Consider the following 17,021-nt stretch of genomic DNA (forward strand, 5'->3'; position numbering starts at 1 on the left):
GGGGGTTTGTACGAGTAGATGGCCCCGATGCCTATGCCGACATCCTCAATGACCTCAACTTTGAGGGCGATGGCAGCCCACAGCCAGAGACCGGCACCTCGCAGTCGGATAGGGCCTACTTTGATGCCCGCTTTGACGCTTTACAGCAAAGCATCGATACTCGATTCGATGCTTTTCAGCATAGCATCGGCACATGGCAGCAGAGTACAGATGCTCGACTAGATACCTTGGTGCAGGGGTTCGACAATCTCTCCGTCTGGATGCATCGCCGCTTCCCGGACCCGCCACAGGACCCACCGGCAGAGGAGTGAAGACTGGCTTCTGTTTTATTGCTTTTTCATGCATTAGTTTGGTTGGGCTTAGCCCCATTTCTCAAATTTTCCTTGTACAAATTCATTTTTAGTAATGAAATTTACCACTTCTGAATTCAAAATTCTCTAGGAATTTAAATTCTGTACAGCAAAAGCCAAAAACATAAAAAAGGCAAAATACAGAAAAAGCCAAATCAGAAGAAAAGGCAAAATACAGAAAAAGCCGAAAATGAAAAAAGGCAAGGATATAGAAAATCCAACAAACAGTTTGAACCGAATAACTAAGCCTGGAGAGGCTTACCAAAATAATACTCCACATCCTCCACAGTATGCAGAATAACTGAGCCTGGAGAGGCTCGCAGAAATAATACTCCCCATAGGGAACCTCAACTCATGCTCTTGGATTCAAAATCCCCAGCAAGAGCTATCAAGCAAGATCGTCAAAATCCCCAATGGAAGTACGATCTCCCAAGCAGAATATCCAAGTCAAAGGACTTAAACTTCCTCAGTGAAGATAGCTCTCCAACTCAAGTGTCGAGTGAGGCTAAGCCTGTAGAGGCTTCCTAAATAATACTCTGGGATACATAAGATCCCTCATTCCCCAATCGCCTACTCAGAGGCATCCCTGCAAAAGGAGAAAAATCAAAAAACATCAATAACCATTCCCCAAGCGGAATCCGGCACTCAGCCGAACACTGAACCCCATTCCCCAATCGCCTACAAAAGAGGCACTCCTTCAAACGGAAAAATCATAAAAAGATCAATAATCATTCCCCAAGTGGAATCTGGCTCTCAGCCAATCATTGAACATCAAGGTGATATGCCTAACAGAAGAGGCTAATCAAAATCAACATCCAGAATCCCCAGCGGATAACAGCCTACACAGAGGCAGCAAAAAATCAGAAAATCAAAAAAGAGTTACCCGAACAAGGATAACCGGGATACTCCACCAACGTCGAAAGGACGTCAGCCAATCAAGGGTACCGTTGTCACAAGGGTACTTAGCTTCCGGCTCGAACAAAGAGTGAAGCTAAGCCTGGAGAGGCGGTACTCACAGCTTCCAGCTTGGGCAGCAAGCAAAGCAAAACCGGGAGAGGCTACTCGACAATTTTCCACCGGAAGACGCTACAAGTCAGAAGGTCGGCGCATCACCCGGACAATTGGGTCAACTCCTTTACTTATCAGCCGATACACCAAAAGGCCGTCCGACTAAGTAAAGGGGGGGCAGCTGTAGACCCCTAAAATTGTCCGGGTCGGAAATAAAGCTTGAAGACTCTCGAAGACTGAAGGAAGATCAGCCAGAAGGACTCCTGGAAGGCCCTAGGAGGGTTCTCTGTAGGTCTAGAGGTCTTAGAAAAGCTCAAAATAAGGAAGTGGAGGGAATGAAGCCCAATACGGCCGTACTGAACTTAATACGGCCGTATTGAAGCTTCAATACGGCCGCAGTGAACTCAATACGGCGTATTGAAGTTTCAGAAACTTCAATACGGCCGTACTGAAATCAATACGGCCGTATTGAAGCTTCAATACAGCCGTATTGAACTCAATACGGCCGTATTGAAATTTCTGAATTTCAATACGGCCGTATTGAACTCAATACGGCCGTATTGAAGTTCAAAAATTTCAATACGGCCGTATTGCTTCTGTAGGCCGTATTGCGCCTATTCCCTATAAATATGACGTCAATTGGACGTCATTCCACACTTTCACACTCAGTTTTGACTCCCTCCTTGAGTATTCTGGGGTTTTTGAGCAGTGTTCTGCCCTAGAAATCTCTCTGGGAGTCGATCCGACGAAGTTCCGGAATTCCGAGCATTTAGCTTGGAGATTCGAACCTAGTCGAAGGGAAATCCTCCGGATTTCCATAGTCAAAAGTTTTTAGGAAGGAGCGAGCGAGCTTGTAGAGCGAGGGAACGCCAAAAAGCTTCCCAGTCTTACTCAATATATAAAAGCACGCTTCAAGAGGTTTCTTCTTAAATCCTTCCTTTTACTGCTTTCTGTGTGCATATTTAAACTATCACCATGTAGATAGTTAATTTATAATCGCTTATAATAAATAGGGGTAATTTAGTAATTTTACGCTATCATTTTAGAAATAATCTGTCATAGGGAACCCGAAAGGGGCGCTGTGGGGTGCTAACACCTTCCCCACGCGTAACCGACTCCCTTACCCAACTCTGGTTGTAATGGCCAAAGTTGATTTATAAAATCAATTGCCTTATCCCTTTTTCCAATGTTTTGAGTAAAACATTGGTGGCGACTCCACGAACCCTCCTTTTGCGAAAACCACTAATCCATAGAGGGTCCCGCTTGGGATTAATATGGATTGGTGAGACTTTTAATAAATAAATTGGATAAGATCGACAAGGTCTCAGTTTGAGAACAAGTCTTTCTAGTAATCCAATACATTTTCAAAACTAAAATAAAAGCGAGCTCGACCGTCTTCGCGACCGCCGAGGCCCGTTCGGGCCGGTGGAGACACCCCTGTAGCAAGGATTGAAGCCATTAGACTACTTCTTGCTTATTCCTCTCTAAAGAATTTCAAGCTTTATCAGATGGACGTAAAAAGTGCTTTCCTTAATGGGCTGATACAAGAAGAAGTGTATGTGGAACAGCCACCTGGCTTTATGGATTTCAAGAATCCTAATCATGTGTACAAGCTCAAAAAGGAACTCTATGGCTTGAAGCAAGCTCCTAGATCTTGGTATGACAGGCTGAGCAAATTTCTGATTGAGAATAATTATGAAAGAGGAAAAGTGGATAATACATTGTTTGTCAAGAAGTTTGGAAAAGACACAATGTATGTACAAATATATGTGGATGATATTGTGTTTGGATCTATAAGTACCTCTCTTTGTAAAGAATTTGCTAAAACCATGAAAGGAGAATTTGAAATGTCAATGATGGGAGAGCTAACTTTCTTTTTGGGATTACAAATTAAACAAATGCAAGATGGAATTTTCATAAGTCAAAGCAAGTATTGCAATGAACTGTTGAAAAAGTTTGGTATGGAAGGGAGTAAGGAGGCTGCCACACCAATATCAAACAATTGCAATCTTGACTTAGATGAGAAAGGGATTGCTGTTGATAACTCAAAATATAGAGGCACCATAGGATCACTCTTCTACTTGACAGCAAGTAGGCCTGATATAATGTTTGTTGTGTGCCTATGTGCAAGATTCCAAGCTAATCCTAAAGAATCTCATATGAAAAGTGTGAAGAGAATCCTTAAGTATTTGAAAGGTACAACTAATGTTGGTTTGTGGTATCCAAAGGGAGTCTCACTAAGTCTGATTGGCTACTCAGATTCAGACTATGCTGGGTGTAGACTAGATAGAAAGAGCACAAGTGGAACTTGTCACTTGCTAGGCAGTGCACTTGTTTCATGGCATAGCAAAAAGCAAGCTTGTGTTGCTTTGAGTACAGCTGAGGCTGAATATATAGCTGTTGGAAGTTGTTGTGCTCAAATTCTTTGGATGAAACAACAGTTAAGAGACTATGGAGTTGAGTTGAACAAAATTCCTTTGAGGTGTGACAATACTAGTGCAATAAATCTGACCAAGAATCCAATTTTGCATTCAAGGACTAAACATATTGAGATAAGACACCACTTTTTGAGAGATCATGTTCAAAGGAATGATTGTGTTGTAGAGTTTGTGGAAACAAGCAAGCAATTAGCTGATATTTTTACAAAACCTTTACCAAGGGAAAGATTCAACCAATTGAGAATTGAGTTAGGGATAATCAATGAGTCAAGTTTGAATTGATTATGCTGAGAGAATGGAAGTAAAATATGTGTGGAAGAATGTATTTAAAAGTGACAAAAAGACTTGTTGAAATTTGAGAAGTTAAAATCTCAGAGAAGCAAAATTTCTCTGGGATAATCGATTATCTTAAGATATAATCGATTATCTTAAGTAATTCATGGAAATAATCGATTATCTTGGGTAATAATCGATTATCTGGAACATGAAGAATTTTAAGAGTCTTTGAAATAATCGATTATTTGGGTAATAATCGATTATCTTGTAAGAGAAACTCAAGAGTCACTGTAATAATCGATTATCTATGGAAATAATCGATTATCTGAGTAGTGGAATCTGAAAGGCCACTGGAATAATCGATTATTCTGTAAATAATCGATTATCTGGGATGAATAAGGAAAAACAACCTTCTGTAATAATCGATTATCCTTAAAATAATCGATTATTCATATCAGATTTGGTTTTTAGGTGATTTTTCTGATGCAAATAATCGATTATTTGCATAAATAATCGATTATCTGGGCGTTTTTTTTAAAATTTCCTGAAACGGTTATCTACGCGCCAACCCTTAAAACTACCCATTACCCTTATACCCAGAACGTGCTAGGGCATCAAAACACTACTCATAACCTCTCATTCTCTCATTCTCTCATTTTCTCCAAAACCCTAACCCTCTCAAATCCTCTCAAATCTCTCATCTTCTTCATTTTTCTCAAAGACCCATCCATGGCATCTTCATCTAAAAGGCCAAGGAAGCTTGAAGTGAGGGGGAGCAAGCGTCCTCTTCCCTCTGGGCAGCTGATTACAAAGTGGTTTGCGGATGAGAAAGCTCAAGAATACTACTTTGAGTGGTACGTCGGTCGGAGAATCATTCCTCCGAAGACCTTGAAGCTTGATTGGTTCAAGAACGAGGGGTTTAGCTTTCCAACCCTTCTAGAGCACCAGGAACTGCAGGCATTCTTGGAAATGGATGGTCCCTATTATCCTGAGTTAATCAGGTTATTTCTCTGCTTTGCCTCAACTAACGAAGGTGATGGAGGACCATCCTTGAAGACACACGTGGGCCCCATCACTAGGTCCATGGCTAGGAGAGTTGAAGAGGAGGAGGGTGTTCACACACCAAAGGATACTCTCCTCATGATCATAGAGTATTAGTACTCTCCTAAGCCTCATTAGTATAGGGTTTATTTTATTTGCCAATTTTACCCTTGTATTTTGGGGTATTTTAGTCATAGGATTTATTTTCCTTGTATTTCCCATTTTACCCTTGTATTATGGGGTGCTTTAGATGATTAGGGTTTTTATTTTGGGCTAGGGTATTCCATTAGGAGGTGACGTCTATTTTGGTGGTTTTTGGATCTATTTTTGGTGTTAGAAAGGCTTAGGCCCAAGTGGAGGGCAAAGGTTGCATGAACTTATCATGCACCTAGTTGTAGCCAATCTAACCCCTTAGATTCCATCCTTGGCCACCAAGTAGCATCTAGGGTTCATTTGGCATTGCATTTGGAGTGCATTTGCCTTGTGAATTTCGGCCATGCATTGCTCCAAATGCAACCCTAGATGCCTCCCCTCCTATAAATACCCAACACCCCACCACTTGTAAATACTTTGGATTATATGAATTTGAGAGAGCATTTTTGCCTCAAATCCTTCCTTAGTCCCTAGGTTAGTTCGGCTAGCCTCCTTCATTCTCCACCCTTGGAGAGTGAAACCCTAGAGTGGCCTCCACCTACCTTGGAGTGAGCCAACCTAAATCACCAAACACCATCACCTAAAAAGCTTCCGCCCAAACACCATATTCACGCCTAACTTCCACCCTTGTCACCATAAACCTCCCTTTTGTCTTCCTTGTTGAACCTAGATCAAGGGCAAGGTCTTCCCCTTCATACTCTACATCAACCATGGAAGGAGGAACCCATCAAGTGGTATCAAGAGCCAAGGTTCTACAAGGGTAACATCTAATCCTTTTGAGTCTCTTTGAGTCTTTTTGAGTCTTTTTGCTTTCGGTCACTTCCCTACTCCTTGCTTTCTTTGTGTGGCCGAATAGCTTTAGGGTTCACACCTTGTTCTTGTGAGCCTTCCATGCCATTTTAGGTTTCCATGTTTTAGGGTTGCCATGCTTTTCATTTTCTTGAGTCTCATATGAACATGAAGAACATGCTTTTTAATTTTTGAATCCACCTAAAGTTTTGTCATTTTTGTTTCCTATATTTTGTCTACATAAATTCCATGTATGTGCCAAACACTTTGCATGAAACAAATCAACAAAATATGCCATTTTGCATTACATAGTGGGCGTGCCATATATGAACCATCTAGGAGTCATTCATGCATGCTATTTAGTTCTAGCATGTTCTATGTAATTTTTGTCATCCATGTGTAAATGCCTTCTTGCACATGCTTTGCCGCCCCACTTCCTTGCATTTCTCACTTGATTTAGTCTATTGTATGCCTAATGAAACCCTAAAAGAATCTAAGAGGTGTGCTGAATTTTTTGTGCAAAACTACTTGTCCAAAATAGTACAAAACCAATTCCACTAAAAAGATTCCCTTTGGACCTCTAAATTCATGCCACTTGTCATCACCTCCTCTCCTAAAAGTTTAACCTAATTTTTGACCATCCACAAGTGCAAAACCTAAGCAACAATTGGGCTTAATTTAAAAAAAATTCGGACCCAAGACTTATAAAAGAAAAATTGCCGTGAGCAACAAAGAACAACATCAAAGAACAAAAAAAAATTTGGACCAAAAAGGACTTGTTGCTAGACTTGTGGACTTGGACAAATACCTATGCATTTGGGAGTTGAACCTATGACATTTTGACCTTATTTTGGGACTTTTCCTTTGGCTGGACCGAAACTATAAAGGACTTAATCAAGTGAACTAAAACACTTATTCATTCTAGTGCTTTTCTAGGATTATTCTCTTTGTGTGCCTCCTTTCTTTGATTGAGTCTTAATTTTTTTTAGCTTGTCTTTCTTGGCCTCTTTTGTTTTGTCATCTTAAATTCTCTTTGAGTTTAGCCTTTCTTAATTGTGCTTTTCAGTTTTTATTTCTTGGACTCTTGCTTTGGGTTGGTTTTAATTTCATTGTAGGTCAAAACCCACTCTAGTCAATTTTCACACCTTTGGTGGATTTGAGTGGAGGGGTGAACCGAATCCAAGCCTAGCCTTTGGAGGGACTTACACCACACAAAAAGGAGTGAACAAACACTTGGAGAGGTCTAACACGTTTGTTCATTGTGAAGGGACCCAATTGGAGGAGTTTGAAGACTTAAATCCTTGTTTTTATCTAATTTTTGCTTAATTTTCTCTCTCGGCCTCTTTGTTGTTTTTGGCCTTAGTCTCATTATTTTGGTTTGTAATTTGGCCATTTTTAAACCTCTTCAACTTGGTTTTAGTTCGTGTAGTTGAAGGTGATTTGAAAACCTTCACCTAGGACCTCGACTAGAACATGTTTTAAGTGTTTTCCTTTGCATGTTTTAAAGCTTTTAGTAGTATAAATTGCTTAGGACTTTAGCTTTGTGCAATTACGATTAGAAGGCTTGCTTTGGCCTACTAGGGGTAACGTGCACACACACACTTAATTGTTGTGCCAAATTGTTTTGTAAGAAAAGTAGAAAAGGCTTAGTGATTTTTACTTGAGAGGGCTTGGTTATTAAGTGATTCTTTGTAGTCCACCTCCCCTTGAAAGTTCACTTTGTGCACTTAGGCCTTTCCTACCTATCTTGCACCTTGAAAACCTTTAATTTGTGAAAACCTTTTATCACTCACTCTTTGTGAAAACCATTTTCAATCCCTTTTTGAAAACAATTTGTGAAAACCTTTTTCTTGATCAAAGATGAGTGATCATTCTAGTGTCCATGGTCATAATTCTCGTAGCACTAGGTCTAGTGTTAGGGATGAACTTAGGGAATTGAAAGAGTACCTAAGAAAAAAAGAAGAGGAAAATATAAAAAGAGAAGAAGAATTAAGAAGAAAAGAAAAAGAGTTGGAAAAGAATAATGATGAAATAAAAAGATTGCTAGAAAGATTAGTTGTGGGAGGAGAGGCTAGTGGTTCAAGACCAAAAGTCACTTCTCCTCAACCCTCAAGAGGAAAAGGGCATATGTATGCAAGTGCTCATGAGGAGGAAGGGCATCATACCCAACCTCCAAGTGATCTCTTCTTTAGTAGTCATCACAATGATGATTACTATCAAAGGCCCCCAAGGCATCATAGAAATAGGGAGTCTTCCAATAGGGAACCCAACATCAATCTTCCCTCATTTCATGGCAAAGATAATGTTGAAACTTATCTAGATTGGGAAATGAAAGTGGAGCAACTTTTCTCTTGCCATGGAATAAGTGAGGATAGAAAGGTTTCTTTAGCAACCCTTAGCTTCCAAGGGCATGCTATGTATTGGTGGACCTCCTTAGAAAAAGAAAAAAGAATAAACCATGAGCCTCCAATTCAATATTGGAATGAGCTCCGTAGTGCCTTAAGAAGGAGGCATATTCCTCCATACTATGACCGAGAGCTTATGGATAAGCTTCAAAGATTAAGACAAGGGTCCTCTAGTGTGGAAGAATATAGGCAATCTATGGAGTTACTCATGATGAGGGCTGGGATAAGGGAAGAAGAGAGGACCACTATCTCAAGATTCCAAAGTGGTCTTAACCTTGAAATAAGGGACAAAGTTGAGCTCTTACCATATAGAGATTTGAATGAGCTTGTTCAACTTTGTTCTAGAGTGGAGCACCAACTCAAAAGAAAAACTTTTAGAAAAGACTCCACTCCATCTTATTCCAAGAGCTTCAAGAAGGAGGGCCCCTCTTCCAATCCTTTCCCTAAAGAAAAAGAAAAAGAAACCTCTCAAAGGACAACTTCCAAAGACAATAAGACTAGTGACATCAAGTGCTTTAAATGCCTTGGTCGAGGGCACATTGCCTCTCAATGCCCAACAAAGAAAATCATGATTTTAAAGGGGCAAGACCACTATAGTAGCCTTGATGAAGCTACTTCTTCACCTTCAAGTGATGAAGAAAACTTAGAGTCCGAGGAAGAAACTCACCCTTGTGAAGGAGACTTGTTAATGGTTAGAAGGCTTCTTGGAAACCAATCTAGTACCCTAGACCAATCCCAAAGAGAGAACTTGTTTCATACAAGGTGCAAGGTTTTAGAAAACACTTGTTCTCTTATTGTGGATAGTGGATCTAGTTGCAATTGTTGTAGTACTAGATTGGTGGATAAGCTATCCTTAACTACGATGCCTCACCCAAAGCCTTACAAATTACAATGGATCAATGAGGAGGGAGGTATTGAAGTTAATCAACAAGTGAATATACCTATCTCCATTGGCAAATACCAAGATGAAATTTTATGTGATATAGTGCCATTGGATGCTAGTCATATTCTACTTGGGAGGCCTTGGCAATTTGATAAAAGAACTATTCATGATGGCCTAACCAACAAAATAAGTTTCCATCACTTAGGTAAAAAGATTGTGTTGTGTCCTCTATCACCTTTTCAAGTGAATGAGGACCAACTCAAGATGAAAATCAAAAGAGAGGAAGAAGAAAAAAAAAATAAAAAGCCAAAAAAAGAAAAAAAAGACCTTTCCCTTAAGAATAAAGAAGGGAAAGAGGAGGTGCCAAGTTTAGAGGAAAGTGTCCCCTCTAAAGAAGTTGTTCATAAAAGTGTTTTATCCCTTAAAAATGATATCAAAAACACACTTTTGATTGAACAACCTTTGTACCTTCTCTATTTCAAAGAGACACTTGCTGCCACTAGTCATGAGCTTGAGTCTCTACCTCAAGAGGTTCAAAAACTTTTAAAGGAGTTTGATGATCTATTTCCTCAAGAAGTCCCTAGTGGACTTCCACCTTTAAGAGGAATAGAACATCAAATAGACCTCATACCGGGTTCTAGTCTTCCTAATAGGCCCGCCTATAGGACTAACCCACAAGAGACCAAAGAGATAGAAGCTCAAGTTGATGACTTGTTGAAGAAGGGTTGGGTTCAAAAGAGTCTTAGCCCTTGTGCCGTCCCCGTTCTTTTGGTGCCTAAGAAAGATGGCAAATGGAGGATGTGCACGGATTGTAGGGCCATCAATAACATTACAATAAAGTATAGGCACCCAATCCCTAGGCTAGATGATATGTTAGATGAATTGCATGGGGCCATCATCTTTTCCAAAATTGACCTTAAAAGTGGATATCACCAAATTCGAATCAAAGAAGGTGATGAGTGGAAAACCGCTTTTAAGACCAAATTTGGTTTATATGAATGGTTAGTGATGCCTTTTGGCCTCACCAATGCCCCTAGTACTTTCATGCGCCTAATGAATCATATTCTTAGGGATTGTATAGGAAAATTTGTGGTTGTCTACTTTGATGACATCCTTGTGTATAGTAAGACCTTAGATGATCACCTTGGGCATCTAAAGCAAGTCTTAATAATTCTTAGAGTCAACCACCTCTATGCCAACTTTGAAAAATGTACCTTTTGCCAAGAACAAGTAAAATTTTTGGGTTTCATTGTTGGCAAAGAGGGAGTCCAAGTTGACTCCGAGAAAATAAAGGCTATCCAAGAATGGCCCACCCCAAAGAGTGTTGGAGAAGTTAGAAGTTTTCATGGCCTAGCTAGCTTTTATAGGAGGTTTGTAAAGGACTTCTCCACACTTGCATCCCCTCTTAATGAGCTTGTTAAGAAGGATGTACCCTTCCTTTGGGGTGAAGCCCAAGAAAAAGCGTTCAAAACCTTAACAGAGAAACTCACCAATGCACCCATTCTAGCTCTACCAAATTTTGAACAAACTTTTGAGCTAGAATGTGATGCATCCGGTTTGGGCATAGGTGCCGTGTTACTTCAAGGAGGTCACCCCATTGCTTACTTTAGTGAAAAACTTCATGGGGCCACCTTGAATTATCCCACCTATGACAAGGAACTCTATGCCCTCATAAGAGCTCTACAAGTTTGGGAGCATTACTTAGTGACTAAAGAATTTGTTATTCACACCGATCATGAGTCACTCAAGTATCTTAGAGGGCAAGGGAAGTTGAACAAAAGGCATGCAAAGTGGGTGGAATACCTTGAACAATTCCCCTACATCATCAAATATAAAAAGGGAAAGAGCAATGTGGTAGCCGATGCTCTTTCGAGGAGGCACACCTTGCTCTCCACCTTAGGAACACAAATACTTGGCTTTGATGATGTAAAGGAATTGTATGAGCTTGACATAGACTTCCAAGCCACTTATGCCAAGTGTCTCCAAAAGCCTTTTGATGGATTCTATCTTCTTGAGGGGTATCTTTTTAGAATGGGCAAACTTTGCATACCCCAAGGATCCATTAGAAAACTTTTGGTCAAAGAGAGTCATGAAGGAGGTCTCATGGGCCATTTTGGGGTTGATAAAACCCTAAGTTTTTTGAAAGCTAAATTTTATTGGCCACACATGAGAATAGATGTCCAAAGGCATTGCTCCAAATGCATTACTTGTTTGAAGGCTAAATCAAGAGTAATGCCTCATGGACTCTATACCCCCCTTCCCATAGCTAGCTCCCCTTGGGTAGATATTAGCATGGACTTTGTGCTTGGGCTTCCAAGAACTCAAAGGGGATTTGACTCCATCTTTGTGGTAGTGGACCGTTTTAGCAAAATGGCTCATTTTATACCATGCCACAAAGTGGACGATGCTAGCTATATAGCTAAACTTTTCTTTAGGGAAGTGGTCCGTTTGCATGGTCTACCCAAAACAATTGTGTCCGATAGGGATGCTAAGTTCCTTAGTCACTTTTGGAAAGTTTTATGGGAAAAACTAGGAACTAAGCTCCTCTATTCTACTACTTGTCATCCTCAAACCGATGGCCAAACCGAAGTAGTAAATAGATCCCTATCTACTTTGTTGAGGGTACTTCTCAAAGGAAATAAGAAAACTTGGGATGATTGTCTCCCCCATTTAGAATTTGCATACAATAGAGTAGTCCATAAAACTACTAATCTTTCCCCCTTTGAAGTTGTATATGGCTTTAATCCAATCACTCCTCTTGATCTTTTACCCCTCCCTAACACCCCTTCCTTGTTCCACAAAGAAGGAGTATCTAGGGCGGATTTTATTAAGAAATACCATGAAAAGGTCAAGAGTCAAATTGAACAACAAACTCAAAAATATGCCAAATACAACAACAAAGGAAGAAAGAAACTCACTTTTGAAGTTGGGGATTGGGTTTGGCTTCATTTGAGGAAGGATAGATTTCCTACTCAAAGGATGTCAAAACTAAATCCTAGGGGAGATGGACCATTCCAAGTCCTTCACAAAATAAATGACAATGCATATAAATTAGACCTTCCTTCTGATTATGGCACTAGCTCATCTTTTAATGTTTGTGATCTCACACCATTTGATGGAAGAGCATGGGCTAAAGGCCCAACCACTAGAGCTATGGCCAGGAGGTTACTTGAAGATTTGACTGCTTCAGAGCTTAGTGGGCCCGATGGGCTTGGTGGGCCTAGGGTGCTTCTCACTTGGGCTTTGATTGATTGAACACCATGTTTTTATTGTCTTTTATGAGTATAGGAATTTACTTTGTTGTTGGTCTTGTATTTTGACCATAGTTTAGGTTTAGGCTAGTTGGGCCTAGTTTTGGGCTTCATGGGCCTTTGGGCTTTTGATACCCAATATTGGGCTCATTTTCATTCTTGTAATTTTTCCTATTGATTGTATTCACTAGACCATTGTATTTTGGTCATTAGATTAGGTTTTTAGGAGGATTACATTAATAGGAGAAATAGGTTTCATTTAAGCATCATTTAGAAGTAATTTGAATTGAATTTGAGTCACATGAATGGCATGGGAAGGATCCGGCCATGTGAGCCTCAAATTCACTCCAAATCACTCCTAAATGACACTTAGATGAGGGTAGCATCCGTGTGAGTGTGTGAGTTGGCCAAAGTTTGAATTTCAAATTCAAATTTGAAATTCAAACTTGGCGCCAACTTGGTTCACCAAGGTGCCGTCCAAGTTAACCTAATTTTCCCTCCTATAAATGTAACCTTTCTCACCTTGTAACACACTTTTGATATATGAGAATTTTCTGAATATTTCTTCAGCCAAATTCCCTCAAGAGTCACCGAATTCATCCAAGAGAGAAAACCAAGAGAATGCCTTCAAAAACCTTAGGAAAACCTAGTTTCCTTTTCTTTGAAGTGTGCAATCCCTTGAGTACTTGAGCTTGGGTGCTTCCGTCTTCTAAGTTCAGCAAGAGTTCATCATCTTCATGAGTTCTTCAAGAGTACTTCTACCTCCATTGAAGAAGATCCGAGCCTAGGAGGAGTTTAGGAGGAGATTGTGTTTCACTTCTACTACTCACCTCCATCATTTTTGGTATCAAGAGCAAGGTCTTCAAGGAGATAAGTGTTCTTGAGTTTTGGTCCGAATAGTCTTGTGATATTTTGTGTTTTTTGTGTTCTTATGTTTGTCTTAATTGAGTTTCAATTTTCGGATCTATATTTTAATGTTCTTTTGTTCCATAGATCCATTGGTTGATTGTTTTTGAATTTTCTTCCACAATCAACATGTTTAGGACCTATTAGCTTGTGCTTGTTTTGATTTAATTTGAGTCTCTCCATTCTTGTATGTGTCCGTGATTGGACTTCATGCATTTGCATTAGATTTTGGTTTTTAATCCATGTTTTTGTCTTAGAGTTTGTGTGTAGTCTTTCTATGTCACAAAATTCCTTGAATAGCATGTTGACCTAATTTTTTCTTTGAGTACATTGTTCATATTTTGCTTTCGGTTTGTGTTCATTTGTGCCTACCTATATGTGCTTTTTCTTTTACCTTATTGTGTTCATGATTTGCTATTAGTCCTAGCAAGTTTCCTTAGAGTTAGGTTTCCATTGTGTTCTTTAAGTTTTCAAATCACATTCCCTTGAAAATCTTCTAAACATTTTGTGACTCAAAATTTCAAGTGTAATCCTACTTCTAGTGCACTCTTCTTGTGGATTCAATTTTAAAAAAAAAAATTATGATTAAGAGGCTGGAAAACAGAGTTTAAAACAGAGCCTAAAAGACCTAAAAATTTGAAAAGAAAATAGTTCAAAAAGAATCCAAACCAAAACCTAAAACTAGTGCACTAGTTTCACATTTTCACTTGAAATTTGACCTAATTTTTGGCTGTTTTGTTGGTTCGGTTTCTATAGCTTGGAATCATAGAAAAATTTGAAACAAAAGGCAATTATACTCTCTGGACTCTTAATTTGATACTGGAAAAAGAAAGAATTAAAAAAAAAAATAGAGAAAGAAAATTAAAAGGAAAAAGCCGAGAGGTATACAAGTTGAAAAACCTACTTGATTCCTTGTTATTGTTTTGACTACTACTTTTGCTATACTTGTCCAATTATCTTCAAATTTTTTTTGTTTTGTTCATCTATTCTAGTACCTATCTAGGAACTCTTCTCTCTGAGTGCTAGCTTTTATTTGGAGTCTTAATTTTCAGTTTTACTTGTTGAACTTCTTTGAGTCTTGTCATATACACATATTACTCTTAATTTTGGTATAAGCTTTCCAAATTGTGCTTTGTTGCTTGTCTAGTTTTCTTTCAATAATTTCCTGTGCTGGAAGTGGCCTTAAATCCTTGCTCAAGGATCAAGCATTGCTCAACAAAGAGTAGGAAAAATTTTGGACACTATAATCACCAAATTTGACCTAATTTAGTGACCAAAATCATCCTAAATCTCCTTCACTTGAGTGACCAATTCCTTCACCTTGTGAGGCAGCCACCTTAACCTCTTTGTTGTGTTTCTTTTGCAGGTCCAGGAGCAGCATATTGAAGGATTAGTGGTGGATTAAACACTTGGTTAAGTGTTAGAAAAGTTGAACACAAAACCGCCACTAATTGGTCACCAAAGCCGCCACTTTATTGCTTTCTAGGCTAGTTTAAATTTTGCAATCTCACTTGTATTTTAAAATCAATTTGTAAAGCTTGGAGGGAGTATTAAGAAGCTGGTCAGGTATATCTAACTCCTTGTTAGCATTCTCACGTGTAGTACTAGTGGAAGTGGCTTGAAAATTTCATATGTTTCAAGCTTCCACCTAGGGCAAACCGACTAGTTGATTTATCCTTGCTTCCTTCAAGTGTTTGAACTTTAATTGTGTTTACTTAGTTGCTTAAACGTCTAGACTTGTGTAGTTTTATTTGCTCACGTTTAGTTAAGTGTCAAAAACAAACAAATTGTGAAAAAGCATACAAAAATTTTTGTGAAAAGTTTTGAGGAATTGGAAATACCACAAAGGAGTTTAGTGATTTCCACTTGAAAAGGCTTGGTTATTAAGTGGCTCTTTGTAGCTCACCTCCCTTGATAGTGCAACTTGTACACTTAGACTTCCAAGTGCTATTTTCATTCCTAGAAAAGACCAAAAACATTTTATAACTTTTTGCATAGCATACAAATTCTTTGCTTAACCATGAGTCATCATTCTCAAGGTAGTAGTGACTTTGATACTCCTAAAAGTTTTGAAAGAATTGTCAAGGAGGTTGAAGCACTAAAACTTTGGAAAAATGATGAGATGCTTCAAAAACAAAAAGAGAAACTTGAAAAAGAAGTACAAATCATGGCTTTGGAACAAGAAATCCAAAAGATTAAGCAAAGAGAGGAAAAACTTTTAAAAAGTTTAAATAAAAATAAAAGTCCAAAAGGTTCTTCTAGGAGCTCAACCAAGAGCTCCAATGATTCTCAAAGCCAAGCTAATGATGGTAGTATGCATATGGATGCTTACTATCAACCAACACCTAGGAGAGTCATTAAAGAACACAAAGTGAGGGAATCAAGGGTTGATCTCCCTTACTTTCATGGAAAAGATAATGTGGACACCTACTTGGATTGGGAGATGAAAGTGGAGCAAATCTTCACTTGTCATCAAGTAGGTGAGGAAAGAAAAGTTCCTTTGGCCACCCTAGCTTTTCAAGGACAAGCAATGTATTGGTGGACATCCTTGGAAAGAGAGAGAAGACTTCACAATGATCCTCCCATCACTTATTGGAATGAATTGAGGAGTGCTATGAGAAGAAGGCACATTCCTTCTTATTATAGTAGGGAGCTTATGGATAAGCTCCAAAGGCTCCAACAAAAGGGTATGAGTGTTGAGGAGTATAGGCAAAAGATGGAGTTATATCTCATGAGGGCTGGGATAAGGGAAGAAGAAAGATTGACCATAGCTAGATTTCTAAGTGGTCTTAATTTTGACATAAGAGATAGAGTTGAGTTACTCCCTTATAGGGACCTTGATGATTTGGTCCAACTTTGTATAAGGGTGGAACAACAAAATTTGAGAAAATCCTCTTTTAAAGGAAAAACTCAATCTAGCTCTTATGTTAAGAAAGACTACAAGAGGGAGGGTCACTTTGATTCCTCTAAGAAATTTGGCAAAGAAAAAGAAAAAGAAAAAGAAAATGATAAAAATAAAAATATTGTCACTTCTAGTAGCAAAACTAGTGATATCAAATGCTTTAAGTGTCTTGGGAGAGGACACATAGCCTCTCAATGCCCTGTCGCCACCGGCCCAAAACGGGCTTTCGGCATTCGCGAAGGATGGTTGGACTCGTTTATTTGTTTAAAAAATGTGGATTGCTAGAATGACTTATTCTCAAACTGAGACCTCGTCAAACGAGCAATTTTATTAAAAGGCTCACCAATCCATATTAATCCCAAGCGGGACCCTCCATGGATTAGTGGTTTTCGCAAAAGGAGGGTTCATGGAGTCGCCACCAATGTTTTACTCAAAACATTGGAAAAAGGGATAAGGCAATTGATTTAAAAATCAACTTTGGCCACTACAACCAGAGTTGGGTAAGGGAGTCGGTTACGCGTGGGGAAGGTGTTAGCACCCCACAGCGCCCCTTTCGGGTTCCCTATGACAGATTATTTTCTAAAATAACAGCGTAAAATTACTAAATTACCCCTATTTA

The sequence above is a fragment of the Cajanus cajan genome, chromosome 5 (genome assembly GCF_000230855.2).
Source record: "Cajanus cajan strain Asha chromosome 5, NIPB_CcT2T_4, whole genome shotgun sequence".
NCBI classification, from domain to species: Eukaryota; Viridiplantae; Streptophyta; class Magnoliopsida; order Fabales; family Fabaceae; genus Cajanus; species Cajanus cajan.